The following is a 21,307-nucleotide window of genomic DNA, read 5'->3' as shown; positions in this document are numbered from 1 at the left end:
ATGAGTTGCCATATTTTTCTAGACATTTTAGCGCTGGCGTCTAAATCATCATTATTAGAAGAGAAGAACATTTCCAAAACAGGATTAAAGAATGGTGGAGTGATCATTCAAAAATCACTCTCAGAGAAAAACTATTTCAAAATAAAAATTCACACATGGATGATAAACTAACTACTGTCCAAAATTTGAGGCAGACTCACTTCACTTAGCTTTCAAAAAGTGATTTGGATGCTCGCATAGAGAAACCCTGAAAAATTTGACAATTCAATTTATTTCAAAGAACTTGGTATACATGTACATGTAGATTGATAGCCAGCTTTATTGGCTTTAATTAGACATGCTAAAAGGCGTGGATGACATGCTAAAAGATATAGGGTTACCTCAAGACAAAGAGCTGAAAATTCAAACCAAGACCTGAGATCAACACTAAATGTTGACAGGATTCATGACCAAAAGGTTTTATCACATTTGGAAAGCTACACTGTAAGCACCTGGGTTTCTAATGCATGCAAAAACAGCCTTAAGATGCCTTTGAGAGAAGAGAGAGTTGTGTTGCACATTAATCAAGTTTACAGTGCAAACAAAGTATGAAAGGATGTGAGGGCCAGAGTTGTGGGCTTAAAAACATTAAAAACGATTCAAGCAACAATGTTGAAGGTTACCGATTATGTTTCATTTTACACTGACAAAGGTAGGCAAGCTCTAGAAGCCTTTCATTTTTTGCTAGCTATGGTGCAAACTTTTTATGCATTAATTAATCCAATCAAAATTTGAGTATCAAATTCAATATTGTTCTGAATTTTCAGCTCTTAACCTGACACGAGTGGCTAATAGCCACTCTGAACAAACAGAATGAACTGATTAGATAACTTCATGTAGACATGCAAACAAATTCCTCCTTAGGCTAATAACCTAAATGAGTAATAAAACTCAATTTTCAATATTTACCTTTGGAAGGAATATGGTTAGTACAGTGGAACCTCGATTTACATGTAACAAACCTCTGTATAACGAGGTCCTCAGTATAACGAACGATTTTCATGGCCTCAGTAATAGTAGACTATATGGAAAAGAACCTTTCAATACAACAAAACCCTGTTATAGTGAACATACTTTGCCAATTCCTTGGCACTTCATCATATGAAAGTTCCACTGTAGTTTGACATTACTATGGCAAATTGTCTTGAAATTTGTAGTGGTCATCAATGAAACAGGGTTTACATGTACCTTTATATAATGCATATATAAAATAACACATGATGAACTGATCAAATGTACATTTGACTTGACATTTTATTACTATTTGCTTTTGTACTACACAACTTGTGTGCAGTACTTATCAGATAAAATTTACATCATTACACTGATTTGAAATACACAAGCGACCATTGGAAATGTGATAGCTACAATAAGCAAATGCTTTTACAAAACAAAGGAAAGTTGGAAATTACGAATAAACTCTGTTATTATTGAAATACAAGAGAAGATTTAAAATTCAACATTTAAAATTTTTCAGGAGGAATTTGTTTGCATGTCTACATGAAGTTCTCTAATCAGTTCATTCTGTTTTTTTCAGAGAGGCTAACTCAGGTTTACAAATAATAAAGTACTTCTCCCAGAGGCATAGGTTACATCGATTTGAAGTGGGGTTATATGGGGGAGCTTCCAAGTGACTTTGACAATAAATCAAAGTTCAAAGTCACTTGAAAGATTTTAAAGCAAGCTGCCCCATAGAACTCCACTTCAAATCGATGTAGCCTATGCCTTTGTAAACCTGAGTTAGCCTCTCTGAATAAATGGAATGAACTGATAACTTCATGTAGACATGCACACAAATTCATCCAGAAAAATGCTAAATTTTAACTTTTAAATCTTCTGTTGTTAGACAATAGTAACAGCGTTTATCTATAATTTCCAACTTTACTTTTTTTTGTAAAAGCATTCACTTATTGTAGCTATCATATTTCCAACGGTTGCATGTGTATTTCAAATCAGTGTAATGATGTAAATTCGTATTTGGCAATTTAATCTGATGAGTGCTGCACACAAGTTGTGTAGTACGAAACTAAAGAGTAATAACATGTCAAGTCAAATCTACAGTTGCTCAGTTCGTCATCTGTTATAATCACGCTCTAGTTTACTACTGAGCACTCTGAAAACAGATCTGCAAATTACTTTGTTTATATATAAAATATATAGTGATTGACTAGTGAAATGCCAAAATTTGCTTGCCAATATAATTTTTCAAAAGCTCTTACAAAAATCAATCTTAAAAAGTCTCCATGGCCCCCTAAATAGTCATAAATACATACACGTATCTTGTAAGCCAAGGTTTTTCCTCACAGGTTTTCCTTTTTTTCTTCAAGTAAGGATGCCAGGGATTACACATACATGTAAGGCATTACCAATTTTACTTCATCCGTTGATTAAAATGCAATACGCGTAAAAGGTTAGTTAAGTTTATGTGTAAATCCACACTGGGAAACCTCAAATCAAGCTTGCAGTACTAAGGAAAATATCGGTCAATAGATAAAGTCAAGAATCTGGGAAATGTAAGAAGGTAAATATGCAAAGACTCTCGCCAAAATTCTGGTCACAGCAATTTTTCTTATGCGAGATACGCGGAGAAATTTTTTGCCCAAATTTATAGAGATTTGTATGGAGACGCCATGCTGGTGCCCATCCGTATGGGCACCAACATGGCGGCCGGAAACCAACAAAAACATCTGTCCCTGAGTTTTGCTACAAAAGCGTTAATTTATCCCTCGAGGAACTCTAAAACATTAAAATAATACTTTTTCTAAGACATGAACTGTTCAGATAGCCAAGTTCCCCGAAATAAGTCACTTTTTTAACCATCATGACAGCTCTCTAGGCCGTCAGGTAAATGCCGCGTCACGCAAAAGCTTAGAAATTCAAGCGTAGTGTATCACAAAACCAAGAACCCATTTGGAGCGAAAATTTGTATGAATATTAGTTTTCAACTGCTCTTGTACATCATTAAAGTAAATCTCAGGAAGATCAATAGTTTTGTAGTTCGAATTTTAGTGACGTCATGTGAAAACCAGCTATTTCGTTTCAACAGTAACCTCGAGGAAAAAATCTGATTAAAGTGTTTTCGTCTTCGTATACGTTTTGTGATTTCTTGTTCAAACGTAATGGAATGTTGATATGATGGCAGGGAGTCCACTGAGGAAGCTATTGGGCCGTTATTTAGGAGTTTCGTTGCCTTGCGGGATCCGGAGTTAAACTCATCCCACAGAGAAAAGATATTTGTCTTAAGGTCTCGGGACTTTCTCCACTGAGTACACCAAAACTTCTCCGACACGAGCTTGATTCCTCTTACTAACCAACAACCTCGTTCCCAGGGTCTCTCATCTTACCGCGCCCTGGAGCGAGCGAGGAGAGACCCTGGTTGGGTCTGGTCACGTGCCACTTTGACGATTGAGAACATCGGGGAGGGGTCCTCTGTAATCAGCAATTTGTCGCGTTGAGCTTTGCCAATGCAACGCGCTGCGACTGCTATTACCCGCGGCGTTTATCAATACTTAGCTTTCAGGCTGAAATTTCGAATAATATCTATTCCAACGTTTACCTGAAGGTTAAGCAAGTCTGTCTCGAGGCAATTTAGTGGTTGCGATTTTCAGTGTTGCCGTCTTACCTACTGGATTTTATGGAAAGTCAGTCATATTCCAACTGGAGACGTCGAGCAGCGCAATTTCATCCCGTAGTAATTGTTGTTTCTCCTTTGAATGCACTCGATCAAATTGATGCAAAAAAAGAAGAATGTCTCCAGGAAAACGTATAGCTTCCTCAAAGTAAAGCTACGGCAGTCTCTGAAGAAAAGCTGGACGAAGATAAATATGATATTCGTGCAACGCACTGTGCTTGAAAACAGTTCTAATCAAATAGCCGGGTCCGGCGTCACCTGCGGCGTCACAATATAGAATGCAAGTAGGCAAATATGTTCACGGAATATTTTAATCTTTGTCCCTGGAGAGCCAATACTGAGAACCTTAAAACATAACTTGCAATAGAAACGAACCTAAACAAAGTATAAGCACGGCATGGCAAATTACAGAGGTGTCAAACTCTGAGAAGCGACGTGCAGTTAAGAGCGGAAACTTTGTAGACCTGCGACCTCTAAAAATATGCTGTAACACAATCAAACGACTCTGCTCCACCAATAATTTCCATTTCTTCTAATAACACGGCATAAAAAGTGCCCCTCAGAAACACGCGTGAAGCAAAGAAAGGTCGAGAGATCGAAAATTAAACGATAATGTGCACAATTGTCACGAACCGTTGGAGTCACGTACACTTCTTTGTTAACGACACAATAAAAATTATATTTTTCTATTTCTAGCCTCCTTTCGGTCGAAGATAAATCCAGTTTATCGGCAACGACCGCGAAATGCATACCGCGACGAGTTCGTTGTATTATCCTTCGCGCTCTGCAAAGTTCGGGGCGCCGACGGCGCGGTGACACTTCAATAAATGTTTTCACCCTTTCGCTCCTTTCGAAGTGACTTTCGCTTTCAGTGATCAATTAAAAGGACCTGAATTCTCTAAAATTATTTAATCGCCGTTCACAAGACCTACACTTCATTCTGAGGTAAAGATGAGTCAAAGATCTTCTATACACAGCCTCGGCCGCGGTGTGCATTCGCATTCTTGAGGAGATTTTTTACAATATGTAACGTCCTTCACTAAACCATACAACCTTCAGCGACTTGAATTTCCGCTATCAGATGATGGATAAGTTTTCCCCGGCGTTCGCAGAATATTTTTTTTTTTTTTTTTTTTTTTTTTTTAAATTGCAAAACACAGGGAAAAAAACAACTTACAGTTCAACTACTTACATTACTTATGGAACAATTACCTACATCACTTACTGGATAATTACTAACAATACAATTACTTACATAACTTACACTACAATAAGTTACATTGTATTAATCAATTAATTAATTAATTAATTAATTAATTAAAAAGACTACTTACTACTTACATACAATACACGTTACTTACAATACTGACAAGTGCAACACTTGTTAAGGTTGACCTACAGTACAATAATATCCGTGCACAGTGTTAGCCTTAGGGTTTTCTTCATTTTTTTTTTTTTTTTTATACAGTTGCTTGTTGGTAAATACGTTTAATTATTATTATCACCCACTTAGATTTCTAAAGATTATCATTTGACGCTGCTCCAGTTTTGAGGCTGTTGTAACATGCCAGAAAGACAGAGAAATGTTTCATTTCAGGGGGCAAGTTGCGTGTCCTACACGACCATATATAATATCTCGCCACAAGAAAATTAAAATTAAGTTTCTGTTTATTCTTTGATTTGTCTGGCCTTAGGCCTAAGACTATATTTAAAGAAAGGTTGTATGTTCTCAACGCAAGATTTTGGCTTACAAGAAGCTCCTTAAAGTTTTGCCAGAAGGTAGAGACAACTCTACAGGACCAGAAAAGATGAATTAGGCTTTCCTTCTCAGTTTTGCAGAAACTGCAGAGATCGTTATCTTTTATTCCTACTTTTTTAAGAAAATCATTAGTCGCCAGTCGTCTATGCAGCAATTTGAATTGAAATACAATTAGTTTTATAGATTTTGTACACTGAAAAGATAGCTGGTACGCCGCACTCCAGTCTATTGGTTCATGGGCTTCAAAGGCACAATCCGTAGCCCATTTTTCTTGACTCTTGGTTGGACACCTTTGTTTAAGACCAATTATTTTTTTATAGGCCTGTCTGCTTGGTTTACTTGCTTTCATAAATTTCGTATAAAAGCTTTCGTATTGTATATTTGTATTATTGTGTAAAGGTACTTTGATTTTTTTTAAAGCGGATAACAGCCCATAAAAAGCAAGATAATTTGTTTCAGTGATACCATACCGATCTTTGAATTCAGAAAAGGATAGGAAGGTGTCTGAATCTTTCATCAAAAGCGAAACCCTGTTAATCCCTTTTTGCTGCCATCTCTTGTAGAAGATTGGTCTGTTATCGATTCTTATAAGGGAGTTGTGCCAAAGGCTCTGAAAGCGAAATGGTCTGTATTATTCTCGTAAGTGATTTCAGTCCAGATATTTAAGATTTCCACAATAAATGGATAGGATAAATTGACATACTTTGACAGGTCTTTTTTGCTAAGGTTGCCGCTGAACAAGGCTCTGCCACCGTAGTTCCGGAGTTCTAAGTCAAAAAAAAGTTTCCATTTTCCGTGATTGTTTACATCGGTATATTTTTTGACCCAGGTAGTTTTCAATCCTTTATTGAAGGATTCAATGTCAATCATTTTTAAGCCGCCTTTTTCATAGTCATTAATCATTACTTCCCTCTTAATTTTGTCGCCTTTGCCGTTCCATAAGAAATCATAGAAAAGCCTATTGATTTCCCTTAAGACACGGTGATTAGTCGTGAGGGGAGACAAAATGTATACAAGTTGGGACGCAATTAAACTTTTTAGAACAGTAATTTTGCCAAAAAGGGTAAGTCGACGACACTCCCAACAGCTTAAGCTATTTTTTATTTTTATCAATCTTTCGTTGTAGTTCAGCTCTACTGTTAGGTCAGGATTAGTCGAGAACCATACTCCAAGAGCTTTGGTCTTTCCTTTAACCCATTTTAGGTCTCTTTCTGGGCATAATTTGTCTTCTTTTTCGGCATTAGCACCGATCCAAAGGGCTTCCGTCTTTTTGTTATTTAATTTAAGGCCAGATATCCGTTGAAAATTATCCAATATATGCAGAGAAGATGTAAGAGATTCCTTGGAACCATCGAGTATTAAAGTGGTGTCATCTGCATATTGACTAATTTTTATTTCATTTCCATTCACAAAGATGCCTTTGACATTTTGGTTTTTCCTAATTGCATCCGCTAGAACCTCAACACAGAGAATAAAAAGATACGGAGAAAGGGGGCAACCCTGCCTTACTCCTCTTTCGAGCTTAAAAAAGTCGCTGGCCCATCCGTTATTGAGGATGCAGCTTTCTGTGTTATGGTAGCATAGTTTAATCCAGTTGATTAGTGATTGTCCAAAGTTGTAATATTTAAATGTTTTTTGAATGAAAGGCCACTCTACTGTATCAAATGCTTTTTCGAAGTCAAGAAAAAGTAAAAGACCAGGGGCTTTGTTAGCGTTGCGTAATGAATTATACTGTCAATGAGTCTAATATTCTCCCCGATAAACCTATCTTTAAGAAATCCAGTTTGATCATTATCTACAAGGTTCGGTAGAACTTTTTTTAGTCTGTTTGCAATAGCTTTGGTCGCGATTTTGTAGTCGCAGTTCAAAAGAGTTATTGGTCTCCAGTTCTTAATAAAGTATGGTTCTGCATCTTTTTTGGGGATTAATTTAATGATTCCGCGTAAAAACATGTCATTAACATAAGTGTCGTTGATATTCATATGAGAGCTATATAGATTTCTGTAAAAGGATTCACACTGATTTAGAATTTCTTTGTCAGTGTTTACTGTTTCATCATCATTAATTTTTAGCTGACTTATTACTCCCTGTTTGTAGTGCCTTTTTTCCATGTTTAAAAAGTATTTTGTATTTCTTTCTCCCTCATTATACCATCTACATTTCGATCTTAAGATTGCACCTTTGGTGCGGTACTCAATTATATTCTCCAATTCTGCCTTTTTTCTTTCTAATTCCTGAGCCCCAACTTGTTTTGCATTTTCCTCGTCGCTTGTTGTTTCCATATATATTTGCAAGTTGTTAATTGCTTTTTCTAGCTCTTCTTCCCGTTTTAAAATTTTAGCTTTTTTGGCGGCTGCATATTTTAATGATTGTTCTCGGATTTTCATTTTTATCATCTCCCACAATAATGCGTGGTTCACAGTGTCATCATTTTGATATTCTTCTTTAACAGCTTAGATTGTTGATTTTATTTGGTTAACGTATTCAATTTCGTTCAAGAAAGAAGTATTAAGTTTCCAAAAGCCTGGTCCTCTTGGATTCGAATGAACAGCTATACTAATATCGATCATTGAGTGGTCTGTTTTGTATCCTGTCAAAATATCGGCGCGCATGACATTACACATTAAGCTTTGGCTAACAAGAAAGAAGTCTAGTCGGCATTGAATTTCGGGTTTCCGTCGGCGCCAAGTATATCTTAGGGAATCGGGATGTAGCACTATCCAAGCATCAATTAAATCTAAGTTTTCCATAAATTCCTGAACGATCCTAACTGAATTATTGTGTGTTCTTGCGACGCTACCTTTCTTGTCTTTATCTAAATTAAGCACTAAGTTGAAATCGCCACCAATAATTACTTCTTCACATTGAAAATCTGATAAATGCTCGAAGAAGCCTTCGAAGAAAGCCGCGTCATCGTCGTTGGGAGCGTAAATGGTGGCCAGCGTTATATACTTTTGGTTGGTTTGGATGTCACAAATAATGAATCGTCCATTAGGATCACAGTACACTCGTTTCATTTCGAAATCGAATGTATTATTGAATAAAATTGCAACTCCTGCCTTAGCGCCCGTACAGCAACTAAAAAAGGATTTGTACCCCCATTCTGCCGACCACATAGTGGACGTGCTCTCGCAGCAATGGACTTCTTGTAAAAAATAAATAGAGCTGTTTTTTGCCCTGAGCCAAGAGAACATTTCCCTTCTCTTTAGCATGTCTCCCAAGCCTCTTACATTAAGACAACATATTTTAAGATCCATGCATCCTCAAAGTGTCTTGAGATAAAAATTATTCCTGGGAGCAGCTGAAGTGTCACAACCATGTTGAAGATAATGCGGGTGCTTGAAATTAACGTTCGCAGAATATTACCGCCGGATCGACATTGCGGCAGAACATCATATTGTTCTTGGTTTACTTTGGTGAGAACACATACCGCACTCCCGCGTAGGCTAATTATAGACAAAATTCCTACTAGGCCGCCCATCCCTTCAATAATTTAATTGTCATCTCCCAGATTCTGGGAGACATGTGACCAGACCCAACCAAGGTCTCTCTTCGCTCGCTCCAGGGGGCGGTAAGATGAGAGACCCTGGGAACGAGGTTGGCTAACCAAACTTTGCGCAGCTTTACGTGTCTCTAGTCAGTTTAACTTTGCGGAACTTTAAGTATCCCGTAGTGTCCAATTTGTGGTTTCGTGCTGTGCAGCACTTAACCACTTCAGATGAGACGGGTCACACAAAGAGAAATCGCTTTGTAGTGATTATTCCGAAAAAGTCGGTCAAAACCGAATGAGGGGAATTCGAAGTTACAACAAAGTGTGTAAATTTCTTGACTCAAGCAAAACACATGCGCTGCGCCGACAACATGAACCAAAAAAGTACAATAGGCCCTTTGCAGGATCCGGTCACATGGTACGGAATTAATTACGCTGGGACGCAAGTTACGCAGTGGGACTTCCAAAACAAAGGAACTCGTACCAGTCCAGCCCGACTTTCCTTTGTTTTGGAAGTCCCACTGTGTAACTTGAGTCCCAGCGTAATTAATTCAGTACCATGTGACGGGATCCTGCAAAGGGCCTATTGTTCTGGTCAACGAAACGAATACACGGTCGTGCTCCTGCCGTATGCCCAAATTCGATAAGAATATTCCAGGTCTACGTCACGGTTGTTCACGCGATGAATACTCTAGAATTCTGTAGCTTTGACGTCAAGACCACGTATTCGAGGATAAACGTATACACGCGCAGATCGCGCATACTTTGAATTTAGTCTAAATTTTGCTTCCAGGAGAATACTATGCACCCGAATTGTTACCTTCTTTCATAAATGTTTTTTACAAAGGGTTCGCCATCATCCTCTAGGAGTACGACAGATGTGTGGTATACTTTAACGAAAATCCACGAACGATTATGAACGGAGCGTATTCCACCATATTCGACACGAAATATTCCAGGTGTACGTCACGTGTTGTGTGCGGCTTGAATACTCTAAAATTCTATTGCGTCACAATCACATATTGGAGTCTACAATACTCTAGAATATTTTGGCTTTCACGCAGTATATATCGTTCATTTTAAGATAATGATAGAACTAATTAATAGCACTCATTAAAACAGTGAATATTTTTCATTTTTGTATTGCATCTGATGAAAACAATTCCTCCTTATATCGGAAACTGGAAAACAAAACATTCAATGTCCTTCTGATGACACATGCTAACAACCCAGCCTTGCATGCTTTTATATTGTCATTTCACAGTTGCATTTTTAATCTGCTTTACCAGAAACTCTAAAACTAATTGCGTCGACCGGGAATCGAACCCGGGTCAACTGCTTGGAAGGCAGCTATGCTCACCACTATACCACCGACGCTTTGACGAAGGATTGTAATCTAAAAAGAAACTCATTTATTAATAATGAAACCTGCATTGTCAGACCAAATGCTCACATGGAGAAAAAGCTCTTATCTGAAAACTCTATTTTATAAGTCTATCTGATCCGACCAACGACCACCTTGTTTGTTTCTTTATGAATTTACTTATGAGGTAAATGACATTAAATTATACCTATTAAAAGAGATCAGTGTTTGTTTCATAGTTGGAACTCACCCAGTTATCGCGACCGTTAATGCCACTACATCTTTAAGGCGCAACGCAGGTCGCATTAACGGACTTGCACGGTATTTTTTTTTTTTCCTGTTTATTTGTGAATACAGGAGCACCTGAATTGGTGATCGCACTTTGTCATACAGCTTTAGAGCGACGCTTCCAACCATCATTTCTGTCCCCGGGAGGGGGATACTCCCAGAAAAACTGGGTGAGGTTGTGCAGACCGTTTCTCGAAACCCTTGCACTGTTTAATAAGTCTAAAACTGGTGATTTTCGCTACCCTATTTATGACCTGACCAAAAATTAGATACCCTATTTAAGACCTGACATTTGAATCAGTACTCTTTTTCAGAACTGCCTTATATAGTGAAAAAGTAGCTTCTTCTAAAAAACATACCCAATTCAAGACGAGTGCAAAACCATACCCTATTTGCGACCAAATTAAAATGGCCAAAATCCATAATCTATTTTTGACCAAAACTGCTAAAAAACCATACCCTTTGGGGTGAGGCATACATACACAGCCACTATTAGGGAGTAGCCCCCAGGATTTCTGTGACGCGAAAAATGACTTTCAGGTCCAAAATGTACATTTCTTATGTAGCGTCGGTGGTATAGTGGTGAGCATAGCTGCCTTCCAAGTAGTTGACCCGGGTTCGATTCCCGGCCAACGCAAGTCCAATTTTGTTAGCTTATTTGAATAAGGACAATAATTGATTCTTGTTTTATGCTTTTTACTTTTAGAGGTAATCTGGACTTTTTTAAATAACTCTCTGGTTTCTTTCAGTAAGCAGTTAAACACGTGTTCCTCATCACAACGTCTCATTCACATGGACACTAGCATGGACCTTATTTATCGTACTTATAATCAGGTAAGCTAGGTCATTTCGTTCACATTCCTTTATCGGCGGGAGTGTTTACTCGTTTGCGTTCTGTATGTACCGAACATAAAATCAAGTCATAATCTATAGCGCTACTTTCTCTCGACAGGACTCCAAATCTGACACAAACTTAACTACAAAGGTAGGATAAAATACTTATTTTAATGTTGAATATTAACTGCACCAGGAGCTATGAGCCTTAGTTAACGTTTGTTTGTTTGTTTGTTCGTTTGCTTGAAAAAAAGTAGAAATTGGGTAAGATGGGAAAAGCCCAAAATCTTAGGATTCAGTTTTTACAGTTGTTTCCTCAGTAAGACAGAAGAAAAAAGAAATACTGCGTGGGCCGGGAATCGAACCCGGGTCAACTGCTTGAAAGGCAGCTATGCTCACCACTATATCACCGACGCTTTGATGTAGGAATGAACTAAAAAAAAGTATTGATTCTCATTCAAATCTGGGGAGAGCAAATGTTCACATGGTACATCAGCTCTTATCTGAAATCCCCTTTTAATGAGACTACCTCCCTGATCCGACCAACGACCCCCTAGTTGTCCTAGTTTCTTTCGTTATGAAATTTCTATTCTCTTTCAGTTACCTTTTCACCTTCCCCCACCCCACCCCCCGAATAATACGACCTCTCGAAGAAGCGTAATAAGATGCTTGAACCAAGAAAAATGAAAATCAAACAAGAATTGTAACAACAGTTAACAAAATGTATTTTATTTGGGTCAACTGTTATGCCAACAACAGCAGGAACCTACGGGAATTAAAATATCAATTCAATTATACTTATTAAAAGAGATCAGTGTTTGGTTCATAGTTAGAACTCACCCAGTTATCACGTCGTTAATGCCAATACAATTTTTTTTAAGGAAAACTAAAAAATCTGAAACTATAATATATCGAAAAGTAAAAAATTATCTCATTTACCTAGGTCCCACCGAGATTTGAACTCGGATCGCTGGATTCAGAGTCCAGAGTGCTAACCATTACACCATGGGACCCTGCACAGTTTGTGAGATTAAATTTGTTAGAATATAGGAAATTACGTCAAGCAAAGGCAAATCGAGACCGGCATGCTATTTCAATAGAATCTACTTTGAAGAAAACTGCTGAGGTTCTGAGGTCTGCTGCGGTGTTCGCCATGAATTTGTAGTTTATAAATAAGCGTTGAAAAACTGAAAATATTTTCTGTCAAATTATTTAAAGTTAACTGCTCTCAACGCCATCTAAAGGTGTTCAACTTGGTAGAAACGAGTGATGTTGAGGTGTCAGCACTTTCCTCTTACTGTGTTATTACAAAAGAGCTACTCTCTTCAGTAGTAAACTCTCTTTATGAAAAAAAAATACAAACACTGTCAGCAGGTTGTTAACAAAATACCGGTTCTAGTGTAAATTGTTGTTCATTGAATTTTGCTCTTAATAAGGGACAAGATAGGAACGAATTTTTCAGTTTAGCTTCATTTAATCATGTAAAATTTATTTTTCTATAAAAAGGTGTAATTTCAAGTTGAATTACTTGGCAAATTTCTTCATTTATCGCGTGCAAGGTTCCGTGGTGTGTTGGTTAGCACTCTGGACTTTGAATCCAGCGATCCGAGTTCAAATCTTGGTGGGACCTGATGGGCATACAACTGTGATTCAAATAGTCCGTGTACATTTTGGTGTCCCAAACGCAAGACTTCATATTATTTTTATTAATACGTAGAGCCATTTTCAACTGAGTGTCGTAACTTGACCAAAATCAAACCAATTACTTAACAATTAGACCACTAATCCAATCTCAAACCGTAGTAAAACCAAAACTAAAACCAAAGTAATTACCTGATTACTATCGACACTCTTAACCGCTCTTAAGTCACTTGGTTTCAATTGGTACGAAGACGACCAGAAATGATTTTAAGTGCCTTAATTTTAACTAGGCCGGTGAAAGAGATCATTTCCATGGAGTCTTCCATATTTATAAAAACAACATAGCAATCTATATATCAAGGGATGAAAAAGCGTAAGATGTTAGGGATACAATGTATGAGACATTTTTGTTCCTCATGAGTTCAGGTCCTATGATATAATGCTCAACACTCTGAACACTTAATCCAGCAATCCCAGTTCCCAAATCTCGGCGCGTTCTTGATACCAATACTTCTAATTAATAAATCTTAAGGCTAGTTTTAGTAGTCGACCTGCTGTCATTACAGGAAACAGGACTACAATCTCACGTTCGTGTTCAGCACCGAAGGTTTGACAGAACTAACACTGCTTAGGTAATATTTTCCAATCTAACCTTAAATAAGCCACTCCCTTAACTATTTCTAGCACAAACAAGTTTTGTGGTTTCTTTACATACCTTTTACTTATGTAGCGAATGGTTTCCCTTTGCGCGCCAGGAAAACAATCAATTTTCAGAAACACTGATTTCGGCGGGAGTGTTTACTCGTTTGCGTTCTGTATGTACCGAACATAAAATCAAGTCATAAGCTATAGCTTTTCTTTCTCTCGACAGGACTCCAATTCTGACACAAACTTAACTACAAAGGTAGGATTTAAATACTTATTTTAATGTTGAATATTAACTGTACCAGGAGCTATGAGCCTCAGTTAACGTTTGTTTGTTTGTTTTTCGCTTGTTTGTTTGTTTGGAAAAAAGTAAAAATTGGGTACAATGGAAAAATCCCAACATCTCAGGATTCAGTTTTCACAGTGGTTTCCTCAGTAAGACAGAAGAAAAAAGAAATATATACTGCGTCGGCCGGGAATCGAACCCGGGTCAACTGCTTGGAAGGCAGCTATGCTCACCACTATACCACCGACACTTTCGTGTAGGAATGAACTGAAAAAAAATATTGATTCTCATTCAAATCTGGAGAGAGCAAATGTTCACATGGTACATCAGCTCTTATCTGAAATCCCCTTTCAATGAGACTACCTCCCTGATCCGACCAACGACCCCCTAGTTGTCCTAGTTTCTTTCGTTATGAAATTTCTATTCTCTCCCCCACCTTCCCACCTTCCCCCACCCCCGCCCCCTCCCGGATAATACGAGTTCTCGAAGAAGCGTGATAAGATGCTTGAGCCAAGAAAAATGAAACTCAAACAAGAATTGTAACAACAGTTAACAAAATGTATTGCATTTGCCTCAACTGTTATGCCAACAACAGCAGGAACCTACGGGAATTAAAATATCAATTCAATTATACTTATTAAAAGAGATCAGTGTTTGTTTCATAGTTAGAACTCACTCAGTTATCACGTCGTTAATGCCACCACAATTTTTTTAAGGAAAACTAAAAAATCTGAAACTATAATATATCGAAAAGTAAAAAATTATTTCATGTACCTAGGTCCCACCGAGATTTGAACTCGGATCGCTGGATTCAGAGTCCAGAGTGCTAACCATTACACCATGGGACCCTGCACAGTTTGTGAGATTAAATTTGTTAAAATATAGGAATTTACGTCAAGCAAAGGCTATTTCAATAGAATTTACTTTGAAGAAAACTGCTGAGGTTCTGAGGTCTGCTGCGGTGTTCGCCATGAATTTTATAGTTTTTAAATAAGCGTTAAAAAACTGAAAATATTTTCTGGCAAATTATTTAAAGTTAATTGCTGTCATCGCCGTCTTAAAGTGATGTTGAGGTGTCAGCACTTTCCTCTCGCTGTTAAAGGAGCTGCCCTTTTCAGTAGCCAACTTTCGTTATAAATAAATTATAAACACTGTCAGAGGTTCTTACCAAAATACTGGTTCTGATAAAAATTGTTGTTCATTGAATTTTGCTCTTTATTAAATCCATTTTGAAATCACTGGTTATCCTTGCAATCTGATTGGCTCTTAATAGTGCGATTTATTCACGAATCGCACTATTTTTTGCTCCAAATCGCATCTTTTTCTCAGCCAATGAGAATGGGACACTAAAACAAAACAACCAATCAGTTTTCAAGGCTTTTTTAAATTAACCAATCACATTGCAGGAAAATGAAAGACAAAAAAAGCCGTTGTTTGGCAAATTTGGCAACTTTTGTTGCCAAAACTTCGCTAAGTTTGAAAAATGGATGAATTTAATTACGTACAGTATCTAAATGATGATGACCAGCTCCTCCAGGCTGAAAATCAACTTTTCCGGGAGTCGTTTCCAACTTTCAGTATAGTTTATGACGATTATATTGGCCATATTTCTTTACCATCTACTGAAGAAGCTCCTTGTGATCCCGAGTCCAGGAAAACAGAAACAAACGAAGAAAACACAGCAACAAATTCAGAGGCAACTAATGAAGTAGACGTCTCGAGGTTTCCTGTAGTGTCAAGCGATGAAATACAAGAGCTGAAGTCTGTTGCAGTGAATAAAAATACGTCCCGCTCTACAAAACAGTGGATGAACGTGTTCCAAAGCGGGGCAAAGTCCCGCCATCATGAAAATGTCAGCATCGAAACAATGTCGCCGGAAGAATTAGACAAGGTCCTGACGAAGTTCTACGCCGAAGTGAAAAGGGACGGAGATGATTACGAGCCAGAATCACTGAAAATCATGCAAAGTGCGATTGAACGTCATCTAAAGGACAAAAACTATCCACTGAGTATCGTACGATCGAGAGAGTTCCATAACTCACAAGAAGTCCTCAACGCGAAGGCACTTTCTCTGCGCCAGCAAGGAAAGGGTAAGAGACCAAACAAAGCACAGCCACTAACACCAGACGAGGAATCTGCCCTGTGGGAGAAAGGTCAGCTGGGGGATTTATATGGAAAGGTACTGACCAATGTGAACTTTAAAAACTTGACTGAACAACTTGGCTTACGCGGTCGCCAGGAACACTACGACGCGTACGTGGAGGACCTTGTGACAAGACAGCAAGAAGATGGCACTGAAGTCGTAGAGTTCTGCGAAGGTCCAACCAAAACACGAAGCGGTGGTCTGTCAATCAGGCGAAGAACTACACCACAGGTTATGTACAGCACCGACGGCGGAAAAACCGATCCAGTGAGGCTCTTCAAGCTTTGGTTGTCTAAGCGACCCGAGGAAATGAAGGACACAGGGCCTCTCTATCGGAGCATCATAAATCGTCCTCAGTCACCAGATGTCTGGTACACCAAAATTCGAATGGGACAAAACACCATCGGCAATATCATGAAATCCATGGCCTCCTGTCTCAAGACAAATAAGAAGTTGACGAACCACAGCATGAAGAAAACATTGGTGTCAAAACTGAAGAATTCTGGTCAACCGCGCAATGTCATGAAATAACAGGCCATGCTCGTGAATCTTCCTTAGACGACTACGATGAAATAAATGAGAACCAAAGAACTGTCTCACATAATCAGTGGATATATTCCGATATAAAGAAGGGCATAACGAAAAAAGTCCAAACGAGGTCTCCAACCAAACCAGTGCAAATGAAGCCTCAAATCAAGCACTTGCAGTCCAACGCCAACGAGCACCACTGGCTCCTACTCACCAACAACAAGGCTAAATACATCAGGCAATGATGGGCTCCAATCCTGGTTTTCAGCCAACTGGATGGTCCGGATTTCCACCAAGCTTTCCTTCGCAGTTCCAGTACCGTATGGCAGCCTTCACTTCTTCTGGCAGCCCCGTTCCATCAACCACAACAACAACAACAACAACCATCCCCGAGTTACACGGGTTTCACGTTCAATTTCTACTCCAAAGACGTCAATGACAAGTCAGAACCACAGAAGAAACGATTACAAAGTGCTTACATCATTGAGTCGGACGACGAAGATTGAACTTTCAAGTGGACTGTTTTGTTTTGCTAATGACTTGAGGAAATTTTAACCGCTTGAGATGGAACGTGTTTTTCCTCATTCTCGTCCCCAGAGTCTCCGTTTGTTTTGGTCACGAGGTCGGAGAAACGGAGGGCTCTGGTAGCAGCCATTACGGGATGTCCGTAATTCACGGACATCCGGTAACGCATGCGTAATTTTGGCCTGCGTATCTGCTCATGCTCAGAAACTAATCCTGAGGGAGGGGAGAGAGGAATAGAGTGTACTCTCCAGATGTAAACAGATCGGAACATTAACATGTGTTTTCACTTCGCTGAAGTTTAAATAGGTGATTTAAAGTTAAAAAGAGAGTAGAAAGCGGCCTTAAATGCCGTCGCCGCTTCAAACACAATTGCAAGCTTGTCTAATATTTTACCAACGGGTTTCGCTGCGCATTTTGTGGTGGACCGTCTAGAAAAATTCAGGGATCGATAGCTGTGTTCTTGTTGTTTCTTCTCTTCATATTCGGTAAAAAGGAGAAGTTTAAAGAGCGAGATGCAGTTGTTAAAGCTTTCAAGCAAAGTAATCAGGATACCACATGTATTACGTCTATCGATGACACGGTGAAATTTGTTTATGGACACACGGAAGCGTTTGTGGAAATCAGCCGTGGAAATTGCATCACTGACCAGAGGATTTAAATATACGCCGTGCTGATAGATAAAGGGAGAATCTTTTAATGGTAAGAACTTTTTACCTCCTGGTTATTTACATAGGTTTGTAAGCTGCAGCAGAATAAAAATCTGTTGAACTCGGCAAAGTTTTGTTGTACTGGAGTTTTGCTCATCTTTCCTTGCAAGGAATGTAATAAAGGTGCTCACTTTCATATGATCTATCGCGCCCTCATTTTTTCAAGTCACCCCATTCTGTTCTATTTTTTTTCTTTACAAAAAAGGGTCTTACACAATCATTTAACTGTCAAATTAAATCAATCAATCAACTTTTATTGTGCATTATTTACAGAATTAATTTACATGAGTATTATAATTAAATAAATATGAGAAGAGAAATCTATTTTGCATATGGCTATGGAAAGAAAAAAAATGTGCGTGGTAACCGGGGTATAGGGTAGAAATTGGCTTTTAAAGTGGTTACTACCATGTTAAGGTAAACGCAGTGAAAAAAAATAAAAGTCCTATGCCAGTTGCTATTGAGTGGTTATATATGTCTGCTGGGGGCTTCCATAATGGCTCGGCAGCAATTTTAATTAGCTTATTTGGAACATCTAATGATGATTTTTGTACATTCAGGCTTGAGAAAAGCCTGGTTACCTGAGCTTCTGTGACTGGAGACATCACAAAACTAGATATAGGGCTATTCCCACCATTTTCTCCCCCAACCCCCACTGCTTTTGTTGATATAATTTTTTTGTTCATTTTATACCTTTCAATCAGCTTATATAAAGCTTAATCTTTTGGGTGCTTTCAACAACAACAATAAAAACAATTTATTTCAGTATTCCCATATGAGTACATGGTGTTCCAGTCGAACCTCGACTATCCAGACTCATTGGGACTAGACGAAATAGTCCGGGTAATTGAGGGTCCGGATAATCGATAATCTGAATGTTAATGAAGAACAAAACTTTTTAAATAAAGCAAGAGTTAATCGTGAAAAAATACTTTTACAAATCGCTTGGAAAACAATATGGTCTACTGTACATCTTGAACCACTCAACTCTGAGCCAATCTGAACTCATTTGAGTGTTCTTCATTAGTTACGAAGCGTGCAAGCACTGCTTTTGCACTTTAAAGGCAAAACAAACTCGCTTTTGACTGCACTTTTCAATGCTATGGTTTTAAAAAGAATATTGCTACGGATCTTGATCATGACTAATAAATATTCATGACAAAATTGGGACTAGAGAAAAAGTCCAGATAATCGAGAAATCCGAATACTCGAGGTACGGATAATCGAGGTTCGACTGCACCAAAAATATAAATTTCGAATGCATACTTTCTACTTCTTGTGGTTGATCAGAACATCAACCACATAGCTTTACTATTAATGATGGTTCTATCTCCATCTCCTTTTTTTCAGTATTATTTATTGAACTGCAAGAGCAACATTCCTATTTGAATTATCCATATATTGTTATCCTTCGAAGAATTTATGTCGCACTATTATAGTCTGAAAATTAACAAAGAATAGTAAATAATGGCAGGAAATAAATAATCTTTCAAAGGCTAACCAAAAGATTATGATATTTTTCTTATGGGGATATTAATGTAACTCTGTACACCTATAATGTTTGATTTGTTTTTAGTAGAGTTTCCACATTACATTTGGAAACCCACTAGTCTGATGATTCGTTCATCAGTTATATAAATAATAATTATTGCCTCCATATTTGTTCACAGTTATTTGCATTGATGATAAATTATTGTTATTTACTGATTAATGTTATTGTGAAGGAATAAAGTTTTGCTAATTGCAGTTGCTTCCTAACTAAAGTGGGGAGAGAGGAAAGGGCCTCAAATTTCAGCTATGGTTATCTATGGTTATTTTCCTTTACTCATCATTTCCACAAGTAAATTATTCAAAAAAAAAAATTTGGGTGGAGGCTCTAAAGCAAACTAAACTCTTGCCTGACCACAAAAGGTTTGTTCGTGGGGGGAGACTATAGGGGACGTCTCAATAATTAAAGAGAGGGGAGCTAAAAAACAGATATTATATATATCTATAACAGCAGAAGCTTCTTAACAGGTACACGTAGTAACAGATACATACATAACAATCTGTGGAAGAAACAAACCAAATTTCATGTTCAGACCATTTGCTACATCATCCAAGTACATAGCAGAGTATTATAACACGGACCTTTGACTCATTTGGGCAATTTAATATCATTCAATACATTTTGGACTGCTAGAATCTGATCTGCTTGATCTTTCAGAGATAGAAAACTCACCTTCGGATTTCCAGTGCCACATTTGCTCAGCAACAGTGATATTTCTTCGTCTTTTCACCAGGTTCTAAGTTTCCTTTTGAGCTTTTCATAAAGGAAGAAAAACGTTTTTTGAAACCCACTGCCGGTTCGAATTTAATTTTATGATTTCTTGGGGTATGGTCAGCGACAAAGTAATTGTTGTATTAGCTGGTTGATTCTCAGAGTTTTAAACGTTTCTTCCCACCTTCTCCGCTGCTACAACAAAGGACGATGATTACGATCGAGAATTACATCGTTGCAGGCGATGTACTTCTTTGGTTACGTGGAGACTTTTACGATTATTTCGGATCGATCGGGAATGGTCACCATTTGTTTTGCTTTTTTTTCGTAAAGCGCGCCTGTGTCAACTGAGCGAAGGTGCCGCCATTCGGGCCGGAAGTAAAATGGAATGCGTAGAGCTTTGTAATTTTCACTTCTGCTGCGCATTCATTTTTTGTCAGCCAATCAAAAAATTCGAATTTTTGGGTACATCCAGAGCTACTCGTCAACGACATTTTTAAGACGAGTAGCACTGGGGACGAGAATGGTTTTTCCTTCGTTACGCTCGAATGAGTTTTTGACACATGACGTTGACATGTAAGTCTTCATGTTTTCAAAATGAGATGTAAACGCGTTTCCGGTTCCGCTTTTTGACAAACCGGCTATTGGTTCAATAAGTACTGGTACTGGGCTATTAAATTGTACGATTTCAAAATGGATGTAATAAAGTGGTAATTGAAATTCGGGTCGTGCGATTTTGGTCTGAAATCATACTTGTGATTTCAGACCAAATTGCACTCCACTCAGTTCAATTACCATTATTAATAAGGGACAAGATAAGAACATATTCTTCAGTTTAGCTTAATTAAATGATATAAATTATATTTTACTATAAAAAGGTGTACTTTCAAATTAAATTACCTGCCAAATTTCTTCAGGTATCGTGTGCAAGGTCCCATCGTGTAATGGTTAGCACTCTGGACTTTGAATCCAGCGGTCCGAGTTCAAATCTCGGTGGGACCAGATGGCCATACAACTGTGATTCAAATAGTCCGTGTACATTTTGGCGTCCCAAACGCAAGACTATTTATTACTTTTATTAATACGTAGAGTCATTTTCAATTGAGTGTCGTAGCTTGACCAAAACCAAACCAATTACTTAACAATTAGACCACTAATCTAATCTCAA

General features: G+C 38.0%; 7 non-coding genes and 2 pseudogenes across 7 annotated transcripts; 3 read left to right on the top strand and 6 right to left on the bottom strand.

Annotated features, from left to right (window-relative positions):
• Positions 1-4,784: 4,784 nt before the first annotated feature.
• Positions 4,785-6,369, bottom strand: LOC149118604 (uncharacterized; annotated as a pseudogene).
• A 3,855-nt stretch (positions 6,370-10,224) lies between these two features.
• Positions 10,225-10,296, bottom strand: Trnag-ucc (transfer RNA glycine (anticodon UCC)). Its single transcript has one exon. It is a non-coding gene; the product is annotated as a tRNA-Gly (tRNA).
• Positions 10,297-11,135: 839 nt separating this feature from the next.
• Positions 11,136-11,207, top strand: Trnag-ucc (transfer RNA glycine (anticodon UCC)). The gene has a single exon. It is a non-coding gene; the product is annotated as a tRNA-Gly (tRNA).
• Positions 11,208-11,748: 541 nt separating this feature from the next.
• On the bottom strand, positions 11,749-11,820 carry Trnae-uuc (transfer RNA glutamic acid (anticodon UUC)). The gene has a single exon. It is a non-coding gene; the product is annotated as a tRNA-Glu (tRNA).
• Positions 11,821-12,345: 525 nt separating this feature from the next.
• Trnaq-cug (transfer RNA glutamine (anticodon CUG)) lies at positions 12,346-12,417 on the bottom strand. Its single transcript has one exon. It is a non-coding gene; the product is annotated as a tRNA-Gln (tRNA).
• Positions 12,418-14,154: 1,737 nt separating this feature from the next.
• On the bottom strand, positions 14,155-14,226 carry Trnag-ucc (transfer RNA glycine (anticodon UCC)). Its single transcript has one exon. It is a non-coding gene; the product is annotated as a tRNA-Gly (tRNA).
• A 526-nt stretch (positions 14,227-14,752) lies between these two features.
• Positions 14,753-14,824, bottom strand: Trnaq-cug (transfer RNA glutamine (anticodon CUG)). Its single transcript has one exon. It is a non-coding gene; the product is annotated as a tRNA-Gln (tRNA).
• An 810-nt stretch (positions 14,825-15,634) lies between these two features.
• On the top strand, positions 15,635-18,321 carry LOC149118597 (uncharacterized; annotated as a pseudogene).
• A 2,748-nt stretch (positions 18,322-21,069) lies between these two features.
• Trnaq-uug (transfer RNA glutamine (anticodon UUG)) lies at positions 21,070-21,141 on the top strand. Its single transcript has one exon. It is a non-coding gene; the product is annotated as a tRNA-Gln (tRNA).
• Positions 21,142-21,307: the final 166 nt, after the last annotated feature.

The sequence above is a fragment of the Orbicella faveolata genome, unplaced genomic scaffold (assembly GCF_042242905.1).
Source record: "Orbicella faveolata isolate gen_17 unplaced genomic scaffold, um_ofav_v1 contig_1, whole genome shotgun sequence".
In the NCBI taxonomy this organism is placed as follows: Eukaryota; Metazoa; Cnidaria; class Anthozoa; order Scleractinia; family Merulinidae; genus Orbicella; species Orbicella faveolata.
Note: the sequence above shows the minus strand (reverse complement) of the source record. Positions and strands in the feature narration are given on the sequence as shown.